Genomic DNA, 6,000 nt, shown 5'->3' with positions numbered 1-6,000 from the left:
TCCGCTCGGTGTGGTCAAGCACCCCCCTCTGGTCCAGGATTTCCTGGAGTTTCTTGGCATCTTCCATTGCCAAGGCATCATGAGCGCGTTGGAGAGCCTCTAATTTGGCCTTGAGCTCCTCATTCTCCACACGCAAAGGCCCAGCAACGGCTTCAGCCTTGGCAGCCCTCTCGGTTGCGTTTCGCGCAGTCTCCCTGGCCAGCCGAAGCTGTTCATTCACAGCTTGGGCAGCCTTGGAGCGGGCCTCGAGTCGCGCCTGAACTTCAACCTCGAGGGCCTTGAAGGCCTTCTCCTTGTCGGCGGCAGCTGCCGCCAGCTGTTGGTTCTCCTCCCGAAGAGCACGCGCCTCAGATATGTCCTTGGCGCGAGCTGCTTTCAACTTGTCGTTTTCACGACAAAGCAGCTCGACACGCGGCTGCATCCGGGCCTGGAGAACCCGAAGCTCATTAGTTAGCCTACCCTCCTGGTAGCTAACCATGGCTTCCCCCAACGCACCCGGAGGAGCAGCGTGGCGAGCCCAGTCCACGCACTCCACAGGTGTGCGAAGGGTTGTTCCTCGGCGTATGTTCCATCGTGGAACATACACTTCATTGGAATCCGACACTGCAAAAGAAACAAAGGCAGTAAGGAAAAGATGATAAAAAACATAAGAAAAGAAAGGAACCCTACGCACCTGTAGGGTCAATGACAGGCCGATAGCCGCCAAACCCATCACCTGAACCTAAAGGAAATCCATCCAACAGGTCAGGCAGACGGGAAGGTGGCAAAGATCGGCGGGAAGCCCTGCGCGTACCTGATGGTCCGGCCATCGGTGCCGGTGGCGCGGGCATGGTGGCAGCCGCCGAGGTCGCCGTTGTGGTCGCCGCCGCGGTTGCCGCCTCGTAGGCAGCAGCAGTAACCGCCGGCTCTGTGAAGGATGCTGTAAAAATCGCACTCACAGCCGGCGGTGACGTCATCTCAGCTGGAACAGTCTGCTCAGAGGGAGCAACTGAACCAGCGGAAGCAGGCGCAGGCACCTGGGTCGACGCCTCAGGTAGGCTGACCAAGCCTACCGTCATTGGCGGAAGGGTACTCCTCTGCGCTTCACCCCAGAATGCGTCAACATCCACGCCTGCACAAAGAAGAAAGTGTTAGATAAAGTTATGAAGTAATAAATCTGCAAAGACATTATGATTGTACTTACGGGTTTTCTTGACCCTGAACGTACGGACGGGCGGGGAGGAACCCGATGGAGCCGGCCTCTTGGTACCGGTCACCGTCGTCTTCGTTGGTTCTCCGGAGGTAACGGTCGTAGCCTCCGGAGCAGTGGTCTCCTCACCACCGGGGTTCCCCGCCACCTCTTCACTATCTGACTCCGAGTCAGATAGAACCACCGGACCAGCCGTGAAGGCCTTCTCCTTCCCTTTCCCGCCGGCAGCAGCTTTCTTCTTCCGCACCAGTGGAGGAGCATCTGAGGATTCCTCAGAAGAAGACAGGTCAAGAATTCCAACAGCGGGTACAGCATTAAGGGGTTGAGGAAAGAATATCGCCTTACCTGGCCGCCGGTGGCTCAGGATCTCGTGGCCCAGCGGATAGACCTCCACAAAACGATCCGCCGTTTGCTCCAGGATGGGCAACTCGCCCTCGTCCAGAGCACGAGTACCCATCCGTGCGGGACCGTCGGTTTCCCGCGGGAACAGAAGCGACTCCAAATTATTTCCCTCTGAAAGAAAAGAAACAGTTAGAAGACAAACTTGTATCAAAAAGAAAGACAAGACATACCATAGGGAATAGAGTTCAAACCGTATTCGAGAAGGATGGGAACCTGAGACGCATCTTTCCACACCCGGCTCATCCCTAACATAACCATCCCGGATTCCGCAAACCGGTAAACCGGAGATTGGACCCGGGATATCTTCGAAAACCATTCCGCCTCCTGGTAATTGGGGGCGTGAAGGCTCGGTATCGCTTGGCCATTTTTAAACTTCATGGCAAGGGGGATGGCGCGGGCAGAAATATAGAAGAATTCCTGCTTCCACGCGCGAAGACTGCGCTCGGTGTCGCAAATCTTCAGACCCTTAATACGGGTCGTCAGGGTGTACCACCCCTGGATGCACCTCCAGGTATAGAAGGTCATCAGGCGGTCCACATGGGGCTCGATGCCCAAAATCCGGCACACCCACTCAAAATGGCGAATCTTGGCGATCGCCATGGGGTGCAGCTCGGTCAAATGAACACCGTGCCTCTCAAGGACACGGTAAACAAATTTAGTCAATGGAAATCTAAGATTCCCATAGACAAAAAATGCAGCATAAACCCCGATCTTGCCTCTGGGGGCATCGTACACGGTCTGGTGGGATTCAGGAAACTCAGGCTCGAGATGATCGAGCATGAACTTCCTGACAACATACCGGTACTGATCGCCGGGCAGAGCACACTGGCACTCGCCAGCAGTACCCCTGTCATCGGCTATAGCTTCAGCATCACGAGAAGACATCTTGCAGAGAAAAGAACGATTTCGAGAGAATGCTCGATTGAATAAAGGAGTATTCGCCGGAAATCGCCTTAAAGATGAAGAGAAGAGTTAAAAGTGTGAATTGCAAATAACCCTCTCCCCCTTTATATAGTAATCGCAATTAATGCGGTGAATTTAATGCGGAGGAGAGAGAAATCGAATGTGCAATGAAACTATGACACGTGGCAAAAAGCAAGCTGGCAACAGCTGTTGAAAGGACGTATGCCAGTAATTTCGCGGCCACGCGCCCGAAAAATCGCGCCCACGCGCCTGAAAAAGCGACTGGAATGACCATGTTCTGTCACGTCACCATAACTTCCTGCACGTCCTGACACAGTCAGAAGAAACCGTCGCACGACGTTTCAGAGGTTTGGACTGTTATCTTTTCACCAACTCTTCGAATTTCAAAATTCAAAATTCGAAAATATTAAAAAGTAAGCGGGAAAATACCCCTTACCCCTTGGCAAGCAAGTAACCGTAAGACGGATGCGGGTACAGTGTAAAGGCAAAACCCTTCACATACCTAGCACCCGCAGGGAATTGAAGCCAAATAAACCTTGGCAAACAAGTAACCGTAAGACGGCTGCGGGTACAGTGTTAAGGCAAAACCCTTCACATACCTAGCACCCGCAGGGAATTGAAGCCAAGAAAACCTTGGTGAACAAGTAACCGTAAGACGGATGCGGGTACAGTGTTAAGGCAAAACCCTTCACATACCTAGCACCCGCAGGGAATTGAAGCCAAGTACCTCGGCAACCAAGTAACTATAAGACGGGTGCGGGTACAGTGTAAAGGCAAAACCCTTCACATACCTAGCACCCGCAGGGAATTGACGCCAGGAATACCTTGGAAGTAAAGTAACCGTAAGACGAGCGCAGGTACAGTGTTAAGGCAAAACCCTTCACATACCTAGCGCTCCGCTGGGAATTGAAACCAAGAAGGATCTTCTGGGCAATGCTTGCGGAAACGGAAATAACATCCCCGCATAGCGGGAACGTCGAGAACTACGTTGTTTGAAGCTCCAGGATGGAATTGGTGGTCTTAACATAATTGATCACTATGTTCAAAACTACCAAAACCTCATGGAAAATACATACAACTGGGACTCAATGCTCCTGACTTGCGAGGAGGTTACAGACCTACCCGCATCATACCCAAAGACCAAGCAGGAAACTCGGGCATTTCTGCAAGTGACAAGGACTTCCGCGGAAAGAATCCCCATGGAAAACCTTACAAAACCCTTTTCAAAACCCTTTGCTCAAGTCCAAAAGTTCACCTCACTTTATTAAACACTCATGAGAAGAACATTGGACTGGGGGGACTTGAAGAGGTAGGTCCCAGCAGAGCCCAGTTGGACCCGCAAGACTCACCTTAAACAGGGACGTCTGCGCAGAGACCAACTGGATCCGCAGGACCAACCATGCTCAGAGACGTGACGTCCTTACGCGCAGTACGCAAGCTGGTCCCGCAGGAAATGCCTCCCAATGGTGAAGGACTCCGCCTGTCCCCGCAGCCTCGGATACAAGCCATTAGGGAAGGCCACCCGCGCAGCATGGCTACACGCACAAGGCACTTAGCTCTCGATCATTCAGTGTCACCTGAAGGAATGAGCCAAGCCGGGAGCAATCCCGCACAGAGGCGGGAGGGGGAATACTCCCGCCCAAATAAGCCAGTCCGTATACTGAAGGATCTTTTACTGTACCTGACGAGGTATGGGCGAAAGATCTGATCAGAGATACGACAGCTCACTGATACAGTATGGCGAGCAGCATGCTCCTGTACTGTATCACTATTAGCCGCTGCCTACTCACCAACTACTGCCATACCACGTGCGTAGCCGTCAGTTGGTGGAACAGGAATAGTATACAGCAGGCCTGGTCACTATCAGCCGCTACCTACCCACCAACTACCAGCAAGGCACGTGCGTAGGCTACTGTTGGTGGAACAGGAACACTGTTGCAGCCGGCCATACCTCCTTGGAAACCTACCTTCGGCTATAAATACCCCAAATGGTATGACCATCTCATCTTATTATACCTTACTACATTACCATCATAATATACCTGATATGTGCTCTAGCAATCTCTTAATATACTTTTATATTTAAAGAGCAATCTAGTCTGATTCTCACGCCGGAGGGTGGTCACAAGGAGGAACCCCCCCCCCCCCCTTCTCAGTGACGAGCTCACGGTGTCTGTTTTGCAGGTTATCAGAAGAACCATCTTCCAAGGGTCTAACCCCTCGTGGGAAACAGCTATCCAACCCCCAGGTTACTAGTAATCTGTCCGGGGTCCGGTTAGTGTTTCTTCAGATATCATAATGAACTTCTAACGCATGTATATAACAGTTCTTCTAGCCCATTAAGCTTCCTAAGTTTGATTTGATTTTGTTTTCATGAATATGTATATTATAGTTTGACTGAGTTAATATTTTTTTTATTTACTATTTGTATTGATTTTTTAATACACAAATCCTAAAAAACATTGTATTGAGTTTAAGTAATGTGTCTAAGTTCGGATTTGTTATTCATACCTTATAAGAAATGGAATTTACAATTATAGAAGAAAAGAAGTAAAAATTAAGTTTACACAACAAAGATACATATTATTAAACTAAATAAGTTGTTATCTATTCTCATTTTAGTGGAGGATACTAAGTTGATTAAGGTGTGAAATTAAAATGTATAGGGTCAAATGTTCAATGTATGTAAGTGTAACATTTAGTTAAAAAAATATTATAATACATTTGGAAGACATTAAGAAATTTTCTTTTATTTCAAGAGTTTTATAAGTTTTGACATATATAGTAAAACACTTGATGCATTTATTTTAAACAATAACAAATTTTAAAAGGGTATGTTTTATTTTGTAACCACTAATAATTAGTTTACAGTATAATTATATATAATAATTACAAAGTTTGGTGCCGTAAAGCCCCCATCGGACCATTTTGCGGCACCGTATTGGTGATATTCTTTTTGTTTTTTTTTGTTTTAGTTTGGTTCGTAATGAACGTAATGAAAACCAACCAAATGTCAATTTTGTTTTTGTTCATTTTTATTATTTGGTGTTAGTTACGAAACGTGATGGATATTTAATGAATTCGCGTGTTTTGTTTTCATTCCAGTACCATAACGAAAACGACCGAATGTTGATTTCCTTTTTTTAGTTCCGGTAGCGTAACGAACATGACGACAACTTGCTAAGCTCACGTAGACTCACCGCCTCAACGCCCGGGATCGATAACGGTCGGGTATTTACGTATGATCGAGTTTTATCGACTGACGTTGGGCCATTGGTCTACTCCGATTGTTATAATTTCTTTATTTTATTTTTTGTCTTAGTTCCGGTATAATAACGCACGTAATCGAACCGACCGAATTCGCTTCGACTTACCGCATCAACACTTGGTACCAACAACGTTTGGATTTTACCGACCTGTCCGGCGCAACGCGCCAGGAAAAACACTAGTTTAATATATATTTAATTCACTAACTTAAGTACATA

The sequence above is a fragment of the Bidens hawaiensis genome, unplaced genomic scaffold (assembly GCF_021521415.1).
Source record: "Bidens hawaiensis isolate Kalapana, Puna unplaced genomic scaffold, B.hawaiensis_p1.1 tig00036809_1, whole genome shotgun sequence".
Lineage (NCBI taxonomy): Eukaryota > Viridiplantae > Streptophyta > Magnoliopsida > Asterales > Asteraceae > Bidens > Bidens hawaiensis.
Note: the sequence above shows the minus strand (reverse complement) of the source record.